Here is a 19,316-nt window from a genome sequence, read left to right on the forward strand (position 1 = left end):
CCATTGGGTATGTCCATACTTTTGTCTGGTTTATATTTGCTTTCACTTACCCTGCTCAGTGAGAGCTCAGTAATTTCCTCATAGTGAGAAAGAAAGCAAGTTTTAAATTGTAACCTAATAAGGTTATCAAAACCAGCCCAGCAAATTATATTAGACATCACAGTGAGTAAACTGTCAATACAACATATATGTTTTTGCACCATACAGCCAGGCAGAATGAGTACTGATAACCTCAGGGGGTTCACAAATTGGTGAGTCCAAATTTCGAGGCCTAGTGTTCTGGATCCCATCATTGTTGAGCCTGGATTTCGAGGTCTAGTGTTCTGGGTCTCATTATGGTTGAGTCTGGATTTTGAGGTCTAGTGTTCTGGGTCTCATTATGGTTGAGTCTGGATTTCGAGGTCTAGTGTTCTGGGTCTCATTATGGTTGAGTCTGGATTTCAAGGCCTAGTGTTCTGGGTCTCATTATGGTTGAGTCTGGATTTTGAGGTCTAGTGTTCTGGGTCTCATTATGGTTGAGTCTGGATTTCAAGGCCTAGTGTTCTGGGTCTCATTATGGTTGAGTCTGGATTTCGATGTCTAGTGTTCTGGGTCTCATTATGTTTGAGTCTGGATTTCAAGGCCTAGTATTCTGGGTCTCATTATGGTTGAGTCTGGATTTCAAGGCCTAGTGTTCTGGGTCTCATTATTGTTGAGTCTAGATTTCAAGGCCTAGTGTTCTGGGTGCCATTATTGTTGAGTCTAGAGCTTGAGGCCAGTGCTCAGTGATCACCGTGACCTGCAATTGATGCTGAAGGTTAAAGCCCGAGGGTCAAATTGAGGCCCGTTGACCGGAGCCAAGTGAATCTCTGCAAGTCTGCCTGGCAAGTTAAAGCCCAATGTCTGCAAGTCTAAGTCCAGGTCCAAGTCTGCTGGAGGTTGAAGGCCTATCCTGGACCTAAAGAACTGTACATGTGCATGGGTGGGAGTGAGGAACAGGGCTTGTTTCACTGTTGTTGTTTTTGTTTCTTGGTGTGTTCTGTGTTCTGTGCTGTTCTGCTGAATATTGTGGGTAAGCTATGGTGACTCCGGAATGTGTGGTGACATTTACAGGCTGTCCCCAGCTCACACTCAGGTGTGCTGGTTGTTCACATACACAGTATGTTTTGAGGAACATGTGATAAATACAGGGATCTTGAATCTTGAAATACATTACCACGTAGGTTTGTCTGCTTCATTCATTACGTCTCCCTTCCTGATGGGTTGGCTTAACCAAGGCATGACTCGTAATCAGTTGTTTCCAAAAGCTTTAAATATATCAACACACAACTGTTGCAGCATAAGATTTTTTAAAAAGTTATACTCTCTCAACTTTTTACTGACCAAGTTTTTGCTGAAGTCAGTTTGGTTTCAATCTGCTTGAAGGAGGCATGTCAGCCAGAAGAGAAATGGAAGCAGGTGATGACGGGACAAGCATCTCAACTTTTGTTGGACTCCAAAACCATGATTATCCCTAATGAGTTCCAGTAAAAAATACATGGCTTCATTGTGCCTTCTGAAAGTTACAAATATGTTGCATAAACTGGCCCGTTTCCTTAATCTTACTCCAGACTGGAGTTACAAGGTATAAACCTTCATAAGTCACATACGTGGACAGAAAATATTACCTCAAAAATACAGCACACCTGAAGAACAAAAGTCTTCAATAAAACTTGTTAACATAAAACCCAAGATCCACAAACCTGCCTGTCCTGGCCGACCTATTGTCTCAGCTTGCTCCTGCCCCACCAAACTCGTTTCTGCATACCTCGACACTGTTTTATCACCCCTTGCTCAATCCCTTCCGACCTATGTTCGTGACACTTCTCACGCTCTTAAACTTTTCGATGATTTTAAGTTCCCTGGCCCCCACCGCTTTATTTTCACCATGGATGTCCAGTCCTTATATACTTCCATCCCCCATCAGGAAGGTCTCAAAGCTCTACGCTTCTTTTTGGATTCCAGACCTAATCAGTTCCCCTCTACCACCACTCTGCTCCGTCTAGCGGAATTAGTCCTTACTCTTAATAATTTCTCCTTTTGCTCCTCCCATTTCCTCCAAACTAAAAGTGTAGCTATGGGCACCCGTATGGGTCCTAGCTATGCCTGCCTTTTTGTTGGGTTTGTGGAACAATCTATGTTCCGTGCCTATTCTAGTATCTGTCCCCGACTTTTCCTTCACTACATCGACGACTGCATTGGCGCTGCTTCCTGCACGCATGCAGAACTCGTTGACTTTATTAACTTTGCCTCCAACTTTCACCCTGCCCTCAAGTTTACCTGGTCCATTTCCGACACCTCCCTCCCCTTTCTAGATCTTTCTGTCTCTGTCTCTGGAGACAGCTTATCCACTGATGTCTACTATAAGCCTACTGACTCTCACAGCTATCTGGACTATTCCTCTTCTCACCCTGTCTCTTGCAAAAACGCCATCCCCCTCTCGCAATTCCTCCGTCTCCGCCGCATCTGCTCTCAGGATGAGGCTTTTCATTCTAGGACGAGAGAGATGTCCTTTTTTAAAGAAAGGGGCTTCCCTTCCTCCACTATCAACTCTGCTCTTAAACGCATCTCCCCCATTTCACGTACATCTGCTCTCACTCCATCCTCCCACCACCCCACTAGGAATAGGGTTCCCCTGGTCCACACCTACCACCCCACCAGCCTCCAGGTCCAACATATTATTCTCCGTAACTTCTGCCACCTCCAATGAGATCCCACCACTAAGCACATCTTTCCCTCCCCCCCCTCTCTGCATTCCGCAGGGATCGCTCCCTACACAACTCCCTTGTCCCTTCGTCCCCCCCATCCCTCCCCACTGATCTCCTTCCTGGCACTTATCCGTGTAAGCAGAACAAGTGCTACACATGCCCTTACACTTCCTCCCTTACCACCATTCAGGGCCCCAAACAGTCCTTCCAGGTGAGGCATCACTTCACCTGTGAGTCGACTGGGGTGATATACCGCATCCGGTGCTCCCGATGTGGCCTTTTATATATTGGTGAGACCCGACGCAGACTGGGAGACCGCTTTGCTGAACATCTACGCTCTGTCCGCCAGAGAAAGCAGGATCTCCCAGTGGCCACACATTTTAATTCCACATCCCATTCCCATTCTGACATGTCTATCCACGGCCTCCTCTACTGTAAAGATGAAGCCACACTCAGGTTGGAGGAACAACACCTTATATTCCGTCTGGGTAGCCTCCAACCTGATGGCATGAACACTTGACTTCTCTAACTTCCGCTAAGGCCCCACCTCCCCCTCGTACCCCATCTGTTACTCATTTTTATGCACACATTCTTTCTCTCACTCTCCCTTTTTCTCCCTCTGTCCCTCTGAATATACCTCTTGCCCATCCTCTGGGTCCCCCCCCCCGCCCCGTCTTTCTTCCCGGACCTCCTGTCCCATGATCCTCTCGTATCCCTTTTTGCCTATCACCTGTCCAGCTCTCGGCTCTATCCCTCCCCCTCCTGTCTTCTCCTATCATTTTGCATCTCCCCCTCCCCCTCCAGCTTTCAAATCCCTTACTCACTCTTCCTTCAGTTAGTCCTGACGAAGGGTCTCGGTCTGAAACGTCGACTGCACCTCTTCCTACAGATGCTGCTTGGCCTGTTGCGTTCACCAGCAACTTTGATGTATGTTGCTCCAAAACACTCCTTATCTTACAAGTTTGCAGGCAGATGGTATAGGCTATGCCTGAAAATGGTAAAATAACAGGTTTAATGGTGGTGGGAAACTTTCCATTATAGACAAGGTAACGCTGATTCTCATTGGATCATCTTGTTGCAATTTATTCATGACACCCCCCCCCCCCCCAGACTGTTTTATGGTGCTGGAGTCTGACAACTAGTTGCAAGCTGCATTCTGCAGATTGACTTCTGCTGCCATTGCAACCGTTCCACTCTTAAACCTAAATTCTAAACATAATCAGTCATATAGAGAAGGAAACTACATGTATCTCCTGTCCCAGCCCAGCACAGTCAACTCTCTTCATTATTATCCTGTTGAAAGCTCTGTGACCCTAAACAGTAACTCAGTTTCTCTCTCCACAGATGCCGCCTGTCCTGCTGAGTATTTCCATCATTTTCAGCTCTTTTTTTTTGACATTTCAGCATCTGCAGTAGTTTGGTTCTGAATGGTTACTTCTTAATCCCCTAAAGAGGGTAAATGTGACATACCATGGCAGTAAATTCCACAATGACCACAAAGATTCAGATAGGACCTTCACTGGTCCTATGCTGATTTATGAACACAGGAGATTCTGCAGATGCAGGGAATCTTGAGCAATACACACACAGTTTCCATAATCAAGTTCAAATTTAAGGCTACGTCCACACTAGACGGGATAAATCCGTAACCAAAGCTTTTTCTCTTCGTTTTGACCCTCAGTCCACATTGAAATGGTGTTTTCCTCCCCCGAAAATGGAGCTTTTCAGAAACGCTCTCCAGAGTGAATAAATCTGAAAATGCCTAATATCCGGTGTAGTGTGTACGGGGTAACTGTTTTTAAAACCGCTGTCAAGACGTGCCGGAACAAATGGGTGGCAGCACGGCATTCCATTGTTTTCTTGAACGCAACCTCCACAACAATATCTGACAATAGGTGTGTAACAGCCTAATGCAACATTGTATGGAAATGCAAGATAACACTGATGCAGACATGTTTTATACATTTAACAAGGTACTTTATTACTGTATTGCTTGTGCAAATATTCAATAGATGCAATTGTCACTTCCGCCCAGTAACTCGTTTTATTACGCATGTTAAAAACAGCAAAATAATACACAAAGACATGGCAAAAATAAAGGCAAACAAATGAGGTAACAGCAAATTTCACTTTTGCCCAGTAACAAGGCTTATTGCATTTAGTTGTAGCTGTCATCCCTTTCATTGGTGAAGAGACAATGGCTGTAGGAACTGTTTCTGGACAAACGCGCACCAAGTCAAGTCAATTCACTTTTCATTGTCATTTTGACCATAACTGCTGGTACAGTACACCGTAAAAACGAGACAATGTTTTTCAGGACCGTGAAACATTACAAAAACTACACTGAACTCCGTAAAACAACACAAAAACTACACTAGACTACAGACCTACCTGGGACTGCATAAAGTACACAGAACAGTGCAGGCATTACAATAAATAATAAACAAAACAATACAATAGGCACAGCGGAGGGCGGTAGGTTGGTAGTCTGATGGCTTGGGGAAAAAACTGTTACATAAATAAAAAGCTGAATGGCGGCATCCGGGATTCCGTTCGTTTCTGTACTCCCGCCGAGTATTTCATTGGAGTTAGATGTAGTCCAATTGAATGTCCATTGGAGAGTAGAATGGACGGGAGAGCCAGCCAGCTAGGGCTTGTTTTTTCCTGGCACACACTCCTGCCCGCTGGCCTCGTTTCTGCTTCCTCGCACACCGCTTACAACATGCCCATCTCCAGCCATTGGCATCAGGCAACTCCATGGACTGCGGGCCCGATTCTCTCAGCAAGCCGAGATCGCGCAATTTAACCAGCAGACCTTCATGAAGGTTTGTTTTTGGGTGATCTCTGTATTGTAGAAGTATCTGGTGATGGTATAGTCACTCTGTTATCCATTGCCCTAAACCCTAATTGTGCCTTAAAATTAAATGAAAAAACTAAATTAAAGTAGCAGCAGCTCTGAAAGGCCGCTGCAGCTGTGCCGCGCTGCCTGCTGGACCCTTTCATTTGGCACTTTCCTTTTAAGTTTTTCTAGTCTGTAACTAGACAAGCACACACCAAGTATACCGTTTCCTCTTCGCTTGTTTTCTGTGTGTCCTGCGCGTGCCCAGTAGGAGGAGATTCGCCCAAATATCTGTTTTAATGTGGACGGAGGTATTTTCAAAAATGCCTATTGTAGAAGCTTGTCATTTTTACGCAAAACCGGTGTTTTCAAAATTATCCAGTCTAGTGTGGGCGTAGCCTGAGTTTATAGTCATTCATCTGTACACATGTACACAACAAAATGAAACAATGTTCCTCTGGGGCCAAGGTGCAAAACACAGTACATATATCACACACACCACATAAAATAATATTAACACAATAAGGTCAACAGATAATAAAAGGACTATATTCTGGAGGAACATGAGAAAATGCTGAAATGTTATATTGAAGTTGTATAAGGCATTGGTAAGACCAAATTTGGAATATTATGTTCAGTTCTGGTCAGCTACCTGCAGGAAAGATATCAGATTGAAAGAGCACAGAGAAAATTTACAAGGATGTTACCAGGACTTGAGTACCTGAGTTCCTGAGGTACAGGGAAAGGTTGAATAGGTTAGGAGTTTATTCTGTGGAGTGTAGGAGAATGAGGGGAGATTTGATAGAGACATACAAAATTATGAGGTGTATAGATAGGGTTAATGTAAACAGGCTTTTTCCACTGAGGTTGGGTGTCACTAGAACTAGAGGTCATGGGTTAAGAGTTGAAGGTGACATATTTAAGAGGAAAATAATGGGTAACTTCTTCACTCAGAGGGTGGTGAGAGTGTGGAAGGAGCTGCCAGCAGAAGTGGTGGATGTGGATTTGACTGTAACATTTAAGAGAAGTTTCAATAAGTACGTGGATGTGAGGGGTATGGAGGCTATGGTCCCGGTGCGAGTCAATGGGAGTAGGCAGAGTAACAGTTCAGTATGGACTAGATAGGCCAAAGGACCTGTTTCTGTGCTGTTGTGACACTATTTACAAGTCAGGCAGCATCTCTGTAGGGGATAAAACTGCTGACAGTTCAGGCCGAGATCCTTCACCATTCATGAGTTCCTGCAGAATTTTATAGATGATAACTCTTCATTTTTTCCATCATTGCTAATAAACCCTGTAACTGCATCACCATAACTCCATTTTAATATAATAAATCATGCTTATCCTATTTTTATGAAAAGCCCTGAAAATTTAGTTTCAAGTAATACCAGAAAAGCAACAGTGTTTCATTAAGTGCCATGGAGATCATGGTCTTTGACCACGATTGTTCTTGGCAGATTCTGCAGAAGTGGTTCGCCGTCGCCTTCTTCTGAGCAGCGTCTTTACAAAATGGGCGATTCCAGCTGTTATCAATACTCTTCAGAGATTGTCTGCCTGGTGTCAGTGGTTGAATAACCAGGGCTTGTGATATGCACCACTTTCTCATTTAACCCTTCACCACCTGCTCCCATGGCTTCACATCACCCTGACTGGGGGCAGGGGTGCTAAGCAGGTGCTACACCTTGCCCAAGGGTGACGTGCAGGTAGCCGAGGGAAGGAATACCTTGCACCTCCTTCAGTTGACGTATCTCCACCCTGCCACCCAAAAACTACACTTAATATTTCTAAGACACAAGATGCTGGAAATCCAGAGTAACAGAAACAAAATGCTGGTGAACTCAGCAGGTCAGGAAGAATAAACAGTCAACGTTTTGAGCTGAGACCCTTCATCAGGACTCCAAGCTTTCTTCTCGCACAATGCAGAGAGTATTAATGTTACATGTTAATCCAAATAAAAGTTGGATAAAACTCTGGAAATCCTGAAAATGGCTCAGAAAATGCTGGAAAAACTCAGCAAGTCAGGAAGCATCTATGGAAAGAGAAGCAGTTAAAGTTTCCGGCCCGCGGCCCTTCATTTTTTTTATTTTTGTGCTGATATTGGATACTTCTTGCAATGTTGGAGGCAGGAAAAGAGAGCAGCTCGTCCTGGCCTCCAGTGCTTAAGCAGGGTCCTCCTGCAAAAGTTGCAGTCAGCTGTGGTAAAATTCACGTCGGGCCAAGACAGGCTATAGAAAATAGTCAACCTGCTTCATTTTCTTTTTCATTCAAGCAGAACTTAACGTTCCCTTCAGTGAGACCAGCTGAATCAGTACATCCATGGAATCAAATTCATTGCCTTTATGGCCTATAGTGTCCCAGACCACACATTCATCCTCAAAACCATGAGGAAATTCCTACAAGAATGTCTACTGTATGTTGGGTGTAATGACTGCCAGAAAACACCACATTAAAAACCGTGGTGCCAACTTTACAAGTCAATGCTCCCAGTATCCAAGCATACACAGACAGAGATTTCAGGCTCAGACTCAGATATCTACTAAAATAACAAGCTTGGTAATGTTTTACCAACTGTTGATTTTATAATTACATTGTTGGAATTTTCAAAACATTGGGGTAAAATTGACCACTTTAAGCTACTCGCTAGCTGCATTCTGCACTCATAGTGGTATCCACAGTCCCCAGCATCATCATGAGAGAAATCAATCCCATTGGATCTAGACATGGGTAATCTTTGGACAACCACTGACGACAAACCCATTTCCAAGGACTCTACAGCTCAGGTTCTCGACATTATTTCTTTATTTATTAGTAGTAATAGTTTTATTTGTATTTGTAATTTGTCTTGTTCATCGGTTGTTTGTCAATCTTCGTGTGTAGTTTTCATTAATTCTATCATATTTATTTGTTCTACTGTGAATGTCTACAAGAAAATAAATCACAGGAACATATAGACAGCATCTCTAGGAAGAGGTACAGTCGACGTTTCAGGCCGAAACCCTTCGTCAGGACTACCTGAAAGAAGAACTAGTAAGAGATTTGAAAGTGCGAGGGGGAGGGGGAGATCTGAAATGATAGGAGAAGACAGGAGGGGGAGGGATGGAGCCAAGAGCTGGACAGGTGATTGGCAAAAGGGATATGAGAGGATCATGGGACAGGAGGCCCAGGGAGAAAGAAAAGGGGGAGGGGGGAAGCCCAGAGGATGGGCAAGGGGTATAGTGAGAGGGACAGAGGGAGAAAAAGGAGAGAGAGAAAATGAATGTGTGTATATAAATAAATAAATAATGGATGGGGTACGAGGGGGAGGTGGGGTATTAGCGGAAGTTTGAGAAGTCAATGTTCATGCCATCAGGTTGGAGGCTACTCAGACAGAATATAAGGTGTTGTTCCTCCAACCTGAGTGTGGCTTCATTTTTAGAGTATCCCTCGGCCCGAAACATCAACTGTACCTCTTCCTAGAGATGTTGCCTGGCCTGCTGCATTCACCAGCAACTTTTATGTGTGTTTCTTGAAATTCCAGCATCTGCAGATTTCCTCGTGTTTGCACAGGAACATGTACATACTTTATAGACAATAGACAATAGGTGCAGGAGTAGGCCATTTGGCCCTTTGAGCCAGAACCGCCATTCACTGTGATCATGGCTGATCATCCACTATCAGTATCCAGTTCCTGCCTTCTCCCCATATCCCTCGACTCCACTGTCATTAAGAGCTCTATCTAACTCTTTCTTGAAAGCATCCAGAGAAATGGCCTCCACTGTCTTCTGAGGCAGAGCATTCCACAGATCCACAGCTTTCTGGGTGGAAAATGTTTTTCCTCAACTCCGCTCTAAATGGCCTACCCCTTATTCTCAAATTGTGGCCTCTGGTTCTGGACTCCCCCAACATCGGGAACATATTTCCTGCCTCTAACTTGTCCAATCCCTTAATAATCTTATATGTTTCAATAAGATCCCCTCTCAGCCTTCTAAATTCCAGAGTATACAAGCCCGGTCGCTCCAATCTTTCGACATATGACAGTCCCGCCATCCCAGGAATTAACCTTGTTAACCTATGCTGCACTCACTCAATAGCAAGAATGTCCTTCCTCAAATTTGAAGACCAAAACTGTCCACAATATTCCAGGTGTGGTCTCACCAGGGCCCTGTACAACTGCAGAAGGACCTTTTTGCTCCTATACTTAACTCCCTCTGTTATGAAGGCCAACATGCCATTAGATTTCTTCACTGCCTGCTGTACCTGCATGCTTACTTTCAGTGACTGATGAACAAGGACACCTAGATCTCGTTGTACTTCCACTGTTCCTAACTTGACACCATTCAAGTAGTAATCTGCCTTCCTGTTCTTGCCACCAAAGTGGATAACTTCACATTTATCCACATTAAACTGCATCTGCCATGCATCTGCCCACTCACCCAACCTGTCCAAGTCATCCTGCATTATCTCAACATCCTCTGTACATTTCACACTGCCACCCAGCTTTGTGTCATCTGCAAATTTACTAATGTTACTTTTAATCCCTTCATCTAAATCATTAATGTATATTGTAAATAGCTGCGGTCCCAGCACCGAGCCTTGCGGTACCCCAATAGTCACCACCTGCCATTCTGAAAGGGACCCGTTAATCCCTACTCTTTGTTTCCTGTCTGCCAACCAATTTTCTATCCGTGTCAGTACCCTACCCCCAATGCCATGTGCTCTAATTTTGCCTACTAATCTCCTATGTGGGACCTTATCAAAGGCTTTCTGAAAGTCCAGGTACACTACATCCACTGGTTCTCCCTTGTCCATTTTCATAATTACATCCTCAAAAAATTCCAGAAGATTAGTCAAGCATGATTTCCCCTTCATAAATCCATGCTGACTCAGACCGATCCTGTTCCTGCTATCCAAATGTGCCGCTATTTCATCCTTTATAATTGACTCCAGCATCCTCCCCATCACTGATGTCAGGCTAACTGGTCTATAATTCCCTGTTTTCTCTCTCCCTCCTTTCTTAAAAAATGGGATAACACTTGTAGCCCCCCTGGCCACCCTCAGGGTCGCTCGGCTCGCTGTATTCTAGGGAAACAGCCCTCAGCTGTGTGAGGTACCCCACCCCGCGCAAATAACAGACAATACACAAGATGCAATCAAATGATTTACAGTTTATAGATATTACTGGAACTAAATAATTAAAAGAGAATAAAATATGAAAGGAAAATAAAAGGCGCCACACTTATCAAAGTTCAATCTCTTCGTGCACAAAAACCTTTGGAGCTCAAGGACCTTCTTCACCCTGCGACCCCCTCGGACCACCTCAACCGGCCACCTGGGACCAACAACGGTGGTCGACCAGACGCTCCACACGAGTCCGTCTCCGTCTCCTCGCCAAACGTCCCGCTCAGGGTCCGACCCTGTTAGCGGACTCACAGCACCTCGTCCATCCTCTGTCTCGCTCTCCCGCCTTCTGCCCCAAAACCCCACACATACATTATTTTAAAATACACCAAAACCATAACAACTATCCCAATTGGTTAATAGCACTCTCTTATCACACACTAAAGCAAAAACAAACTGTTAGCGCAAACTTTCTCAGCGTTTAACACAACAAAGCCGCATTCCCCAGATTAACATAACGAAGACGCCATTTTAATTAGCCTCCGCAGTAACATAAAAGTCGAAACCCCCTTACACTCTCCCCCCACCAAATAAAGTCATGTCCTCATGACTTCTAAATAACTTGCCAACCAGTCCTGCAGACACACAACACACACATACACAGATACACACAGTGACAGTGCTCCCCAAACAGTGGACCTTACTCCCGTCCCACGGGCGCTACATAGGCCAACCTATCTGGGAGCTTCTTAACCCTCTGAGACCTCCGTACCCCCTCACCTAAACCCAAAAGGCTCAGACACTACTAGGGATACCTCGGGCCTGCTTGCCAACTCCTCTCTCACTCAGGCCACCACTACAGCTCGGAGCCCCTGTCCCGTGTCCAGGGCCCCGCCTCTCCTCCTTCCTGATCCTGCCGTAACTCAGTCTGCTAACAGCTAGCCCTCCCCACTACACCTGACTCAGTGGGAGAAGGGCCAAAGGTCTCTTCCTCAATCACGGGGAAGTTAGCGAAAGGCAGCATGTACCACATGTGCAGCACATCATCCTTCAAATCCGTATCCTTCCTCATTCCCTCGATCGGTAGCTGCTATTTAAGTTTCTCCAAACTGAAACATTTAGCCGGGGCTACCCCTTCAGCCTCCTGCAGTCGAGACGTCAGCTCCTTCGGGGACTCCTTCAACTCTCGCCACAGCCTCAGCAGTTCTGACTCAGGGTTCCTGGCCATCTCAGTCTGGGACGCAGTTACCCCACCAGCTTCTTCCTCCCTGACCTGAAAAGCAGCAGATAAAGAATGTTCAGCCTCTGGTTGTTTCTTCCTGAGGACGTCTTCCAGGTCAACTTTCAGTTTTTCCACTTCATTTAAACTCGCGATAGTCACCTTCAGGTTCCTTTCAAGCGTCCGCCTCCCTTTTCTGAGATCTGTCCTCTATTTCTTTACCTCCTTGGGAGTGTAGTCAAACTCCCCTCCCTGGGCTCTCGGTTTTCTGTTGACCTTAGTCAGAACACTTCCTTGATCTTCCCCAACTTGCAAGTCTTCCAATCTGTTCTGAATAGACGTCTTGAGTTTCTGCTGACCCCTTCGAAGGTGGGTCATTGTTTCTTCTCGCTGGATTAATTCATCAGTACATGACCGCAGTGCGGTGCAAATCCCCTCTCTTCCCTGTGTCTCATTCAGATTGATGACCTGGGTTTCCATCCCCCGGTCCACCACCATCTGTCCCAACACCAGGAAGTTCAACTGATATGTCAGGTCATTTTCCTCACATTGCACCAAACTCCTCCGGCCAAAAACTCCTCCACATTTGACACTTCGCTTCGGTCACCCGGGCTCAGCCACTCGCCTCGCCTCATAGTCCCCCCAGACGAATCTAAGCTCTAGGCGGTCATCCACATACGTCAAAACTCCACACACCTTCACTTCCCCCATGGTCTTCCTCATGCCCCACGGGAAGGATGCAGGGGCTCCGGATATGCCCTTGGGCATCTTTTCGGATCGGAAGAATCCTAGGGAACTAGTAACGGCCGTCTTCGGCTCAACAGCTGCACTCCTCAGGATCTGGCAACATCCACTCCTCAGATGCAGCACATTAAACCACATCGCATAATCCACACACACGCTGCCTTCATCTTCCACGCCGCTAGGGTCCAGTTGCCACGACCTCTCTCTCACTGAGGTGTCTTCAGCGGTCAACTCCCCTCCCTCATGGTAGTTTGGACTGTCTACTAAGAGGGCCTCACCCTCAGCTACTTTCCCCAAGCCGTACCACCACTGGGTCTCGTTTAAATTCGGTACTGGCTCAAGGCTGCTACACACGTCCTCAGAAGCAACTCGACACGCTCGGTCCCCAGAAAATGCCTCCATGACCTCCAGGGTCATTAACCAATCATCGTCTTCTGGATAACTACTGCCACTAGTACCCAAAGTCTCCGGTGCCCTTGCGGTTGTCAAGGATAAATGTTTCAGACACCGGTTGTAAAACGAACTGTACAACAACTTGATCTGTGCCCAGGGGTCGAGGATAGCTTTAGCATCGCTTCCCGCTATCCATAATGACACCCTGGGGCGTTGTCCCTCTAAGCCTTCAGGAATAGGGTCTTTTTCTTTTGGAAGTTCATCGGTACATTGCTGGGAAGGTGCTTCCTCAGAGACCCCAAGCCGCTCCCCCACTGGGCCTCCACTAAGTTTCTCGATCCCTCTCTGATCAGCTGAACAACTGAAGGAGGGGCTGATCCCCTGAAATGATCCCCCTGGCACTGCAAGCAATTTAGCCGCCCTCCTAGCCAGAGAAGACACACTAAAAACTTTCCCCCTCTTTCAAATAACTGACAGCTGTCACTATGATGTAAATGAACCTGACAGTTCTAACACCGTCACCAGCCCACCTACTCAAACTTTCAACCAATCCCTGTCGCTCTCCCTCAACCGAGCACTGCCACTCATCTAGCAACTGAGAGATCCGCTCCACCCACGTCTCGCATGCCTCCGCCCCTCTTGGGGTGGACACTATCCCAAGTGCCAGGCGGAGCTTGCCAGAGCTAGAACATTTATTCGCAGACACTACCTCCAAAACAGACCACTCTTTCCTCTCTCTCCCAACCACATGGACAGCCCCTAGTGCCACCTCCAACTCGTCAATGCTAGTCTGAACTCGAACAAAGACCTCACCCACCACGCATACAGCAATCACCAGCAAATAACCCACAGAGACACACATTATAGATTTAAACAGGGCACCCACACAGCATACCAGCAGACTCAATCCCGGACAAAGCCCACACAATGTAGCCCCCCGGGCCACCCTCAGGGTCGCTCGGCTCGCTGTCGTCTAGGGAAACAGCCTCAGCCCCGGCAAACTGGGTAATTCATTTGTGTGGATGCTGTGTGAGGTACCCCACCCCGCCCAAATAACAGACAATACACCAAATCCAATTAAATGATTTAGGAGTTTATAGATATTACTGGAACTATATAATTAAAAGAGAATAAAATATAAAAGGAAAATAAAAGGTGCCACACTTATCAAAGTTCAATCTCTTCATGCACAAAAACCGTTGGAGCTCAAGGACCTTCTTCTTCACCCTGCGACCCCTTCAGACCACCTCGACCGGCCGCCTGGGACCAACAACGGTGGTCGACCAGACGCTCCACACGAGTCCGTCTCCGTCCCCTCGCCGAACGTCCCGCTCGGAGTCTGACCCTGTTAGCGGACTCACAACACCTCATCCATCCTCTGTCTCGCTCTCCCGCCTTCTGCCCCAAAACCCCGCGCATACAGTATCTTCAAATACACCAAAACCATAACAACTATCCCAATTGGTTAATACACTCTCTTATCACACACTAAAGCAAAAACAAACTGTTAGTGCAACTTTCTCAGCGTTTAACACAACAAAGCCGCATTCCCCAGATTAACATAACAAAGACACCATTTTAATTAGCCTCCGCAGTAACATAAAAGTCGAAACCCCCTTACACTTAGCCATCCTCCAGTCCTCAGGAATTGATCCTGAATCTACAGAACATTGGAAAATAATTACCAATGTGTCCACGATTTCTAAACCCACCTCCTTAAGTACCCTGGGGTGCAGGCCATCAGGCCCTGGGGATTTATCAGCCTTCAGTCCCATCAGTCTATCCAACACCATTTTCTGCCTAATGTGAATCTCCTTCAGTTCCTCCGTTATCCTAGGTCCTCCGGCCACTATTGCATCTGGGAGATTATTTTGTGTCTTCCCTAGTGAAGACAGATCCAAAGTACCTGTTCAACTCATCTGACATTTCCTTGTTCCCCATAATAAATTCACCCGTTTCTGTCTTCAAGGGCCCAACTTTGGTCTTAACTAATTTTTTCCTCTTCACATACCTGAAGAAGCTTTTACCATCCTCCTTTATATTCTTGGCTAGCTTGCCTTCGTATCTCATTTTTTCTCCCCGTATTGCCTTTTTAGTTATCCTCTGTTTCTCTTTGAAGATTTCCCAATCCTTTGGCTTCCTGCTCATCTTTGCTATGTTATACTTATTCTCTTTTATTTTTATACTTTCCTTGACTTCCCTTGTCAGCCATGGTCACCCCTTAGAATCTTTCTTCCTCTTTGGAATGAACTGATCCTGCACATTCTGTTTTATTCCCAGAAATACCTGTCATTGTTGGTCCACTGTCATCCTTGCAGGGGTATCTTTCCAGTCAACTTTGGCCAGCTCCTCCCTCATGGCTCCATAGTCCCCTTTGTTCAACTGCAATACTGATACAATACTTTAATAAGAAACTTACTTTGAACTTTGAACTGAGCCAAGGTTTGGATTCATAGATCTTATCTCACAAAGGCAAAGGCAAAGGCCTTTTCCTCCAGCCTAGTGAGACTTGGACTGGAAATGTTTGCTGGCTCATATTCTGTGAAATATAACCTTCCCATTTGGTTAAAGACCCAAGTTCCATTTGATTTGACACTGCAAGGCAAAAGGGTATTTTACTACTCCATGCTGTCACTGTGTGAGCTGTTCTTATTGTTGTACATACAACCTGTATTCCAAAGCTGCCGTCTCCTCTACAGTCCAATTTATTTACAATAAAAAACAGAACCCTGCAAGAATTCTGCTGGTTCAGCAGCTTCAGTGGAGGAGAGTGTGTGTGTTGACGTTCTGGGCTGAGATCCTGCATCAGGACTGAGGAGGGAGTAAATGTTAACTGTATAAGGGAGAGGATGGGCAGCAGTTAGTAGGTGACTTGGGCACAGATGGAGAGGGCAAGAAAGAGATGAGAAAGAAGAACAAAAGGAGAAGAAAGACAGTTGGGCAGCTGTGTGTGTTGGGGCTGGGGGATGGAGAGAAGAATACCAGAGATGTAGGTTACCTGGAAAACTGACAAATTCAATGTTTATACTGTTGGGTTTAAACTACAAAATGGAATACAAAATGTTGTTCTATCCTTTATTATTGTTTCTCCTCTCTCTCCCTCTCTCTCTCTCTCTCTCCATCTCTCTCTCCTACTCCTACTCTCCCTCCCACTGTCACCCTCTCTCTCAATCTCCCACTCAATCTCGTTCTCTCTCTCTCTCCCACTGTCTCTCCCAATCTCCCTCCTATTCCCACCCTCTCTCTATCTCTCACTATCACTTTCCCTCTCTGCTTATCTCTCTCCCCCTCACTCTCTCCCTCTCCCTCCCTCTCTCTTGTTCTCTCCCTCCCACTGCTTCTCTTCCTCTGCCAATCTCCCTCCCACCACTCTCTCTCTCACTCTCATCCTTTCTCTCCCTCTCACTCTCTCTGTCTCCCTCTCACTGACACTCTCCCTTTCTCTCTCTCCCTTTTACTCTCACTCCCCCTCTCTCTCACCCTCACCCTCTCCCCCACTCAATTTCTCTCCCTCACACTCTCACTCTCTCTCTTTTTCTGTCTCTCTCTTTCCCTCTCTCCCTCTCGTATCCTCTCTCACTCACCCTCTTTTTCCCATCCTCACTCTCACCCTCACTCCCGCTCCCAGTCCCTCTTTCTCTGCCAATCACTCTCCCACTCACTCTCTCTCACTCTCACTCCTGCCCAAACTCATTTGCTCTCACTCCTACTCCCCACCCACCTTCTCACTCCACCTCACTCCCTTGCTCTCCCACTCTCTCCCCTCCACGCCTCTGTCTCTCTTTCTCTCCCTCCACTATCTCTCTCCCCTACTCCCAAGCTCTCTCTCCCTCCCACTCACACTCTCACTCAATTTCACCCTCTCTAGCACGCTCACTCTCACACACTCCCTCCCACTCCGCCACCCTCCCACTACGCCATGCTCCCACTCCTTCCTGCTCTCACTCTCCTTCCCACCACCTCTCTCCCTCCAGTCGCTCGCACTCTCTCCCTCTTTTCATCAAGCCATGGAAAATGAGAAACATCGCGTACCAGGGCAGTCCGAGATGTGAGAGAAAGTGAGGGGTCAGTGGGAGATGTGGGGAAAGTGAGAGTCAGTGGGAGACATGGGGAAAGTGAGGGTCAGTGGGAGATGTGGGGAAAGTGAGGGTCAATGGGAGATGTGGGGGAAAGTGAGGGTCAGTGGGAGCGGTGGGGAAGGTGAGGGTCAGTGGGGGATGTGGGGGAGAGTGAGGGTCAGTGGGAGATGTGGGGGAAAGTGAGGTTCAATAATGGATGTGGGGGAGAGTGAGGGTCAGTGGGAGCAGTGGGGAAAGTGAGGGTCAGTGGGAGCAGTGGGGAAAGTGAGGGTCAGTGGGAGATGTGGGGAAAGTGAGAGTCAATGGGGGATGTGGGGAAAGTGAGAGTCAGTGGGAGATGTGGGGAAAGTGAGCGTCAGTGGGAGATGTGGTGAAACTGAGGGTCAGTGGGAGATGTGAGGGAAAGTGAGGGTCAGTGGAGGATGTGGAGTAAAAGTGAGGGTCAGTGGGAGATATGGGGAAAGTGAGGGTCAGTGGGAGATGTTGGGTAGAGTGAGGTTCAATAGGGGATGTGGGGGAGAGTGAGGGTCAGTGGGAGCAGTGGGGAAAGTGAGGGTCAGTGGGGGATGTGGGGAAAGTGAGGGTCAGTGGGGGATGTGGGGAGAGTGAGGGTCAGTGGGAGATGTGGGGAAAGTGAGGGTCAGTGGGAGATGTGGAGGAAAGTGAGAGTCAGTGGGGGATGTGGGGAAAGTGAGAGTCAGTGGGGGATGTGGGGAAAGTGAGGGTCAGTGGGAGATGTGGTGAAAGTGAGGGTCAGTGGGAGATGTGAGGGAAAGTGAGGGTCAGTGGGGGATGTGGAGTAAAAGTGAGGGTCAGTGGGAGATGTGGGGAAAGTGAGAGTCAGTGGGGGATGTGGGGGAGAGTGAGGGTCAGTGGGAGATATGGGGGAAAGTGAGGGTCAGTGGGAGCGGTGGGGAAAGTGAGGGTCAGTGGGAGATTTGGGGAAGGTGAGGGTCAGTGGGAGATGTGGGTAAAGTGAGGGTCAGTGGGAGATGCGGGGAAAGTGAGGGTCAGTGGGAGATGTGGTGAAAGTGAGGGTCAGTGGGAGATGTGAGGGAAAGTGAGGGTCAGTGGGGGATGTGGGGAAAGTGAGGGTCAGTGGGAGATGTGGTGAAAGTGAGGGTCAGTGGGAGATGTGAGGGAAAGTGAGGGTCAGTGGGGGATGTGGAGTAAAAGTGAGGGTCAGTGGGAGATGTGGGGGAAAGTGAGGGTCAGTGGGAGCGGTGGGGAAGGTGAGGGTCAGTGGGGGATGTGGGGGAGAGTGAGGGTCAGTGGGAGATGTGGGGGAAAGTGAGGTTCAATAATGGATGTGGGGGAGAGTGAGGGTCAGTGGGAGCAGTGGGGAAAGTGAGGATCAGTGGGAGCAGTGGGGAAAGTGAGGGTCAGTGGGAGATGTGGGGAAAGTGAGAGTCAATGGGGGATGTGGGGAAAGTGAGAGTCAGTGGGAGATGTGGGGAAAGTGAGGGTCAGTGGGAGATGTGGTGAAACTGAGGGTCAGTGGGAGATGTGAGGGAAAGTGAGGGTCAGTGGAGGATGTGGAGTAAAAGTGAGGGTCAGTGGGAGATATGGGGAAAGTGAGGGTCAGTGGGAGATGTTGGGGAGAGTGAGGTTCAATAGGGGATGTGGGGGAGAGTGAGGGTCAGTGGGAGCAGTGGGGAAAGTGAGGGTCAGTGGGGGATGTGGGGAAAGTGAGGGTCAGTGGGGGATGTGGGGAGAGTGAGGGTCAGTGGGAGATGTGGGGAAAGTGAGGGTCAGTGGGAGATGTGGAGGAAAGTGAGAGTCAGTGGGGGATGTGGGGAAAGTGAGAGTCAGTGGGGGATGTGGGGAAAGTGAGGGTCAGTGGGAGATGTGGTGAAAGTGAGGGTCAGTGGGAGATGTGAGGGAAAGTGAGGGTCAGTGGGGGATGTGGAGTAAAAGTGAGGGTCAGTGGGAGATGTGGGGAAAGTGAGAGTCAGTGGGGGATGTGGGGGAGAGTGAGGGTCAGTGGGAGATATGGGGGAAAGTGAGGGTCAGTGGGAGCGGTGGGGAAAGTGAGGGTCAGTGGGAGATTTGGGGAAGGTGAGGGTCAGTGGGAGATGTGGGTAAAGTGAGGGTCAGTGGGAGATGTGGGGAAAGTGAGGGTCAGTGGGAGATGTGGTGAAAGTGAGGGTCAGTGGGAGATGTGGGGAAAGTGAGGATCAGTGGGGGATGTGGAGGAAAGTGAGGGTCAGTGGGAGATG

Source organism: Mobula hypostoma, chromosome 9, assembly GCF_963921235.1.
Source record: "Mobula hypostoma chromosome 9, sMobHyp1.1, whole genome shotgun sequence".
Lineage (NCBI taxonomy): Eukaryota > Metazoa > Chordata > Chondrichthyes > Myliobatiformes > Myliobatidae > Mobula > Mobula hypostoma.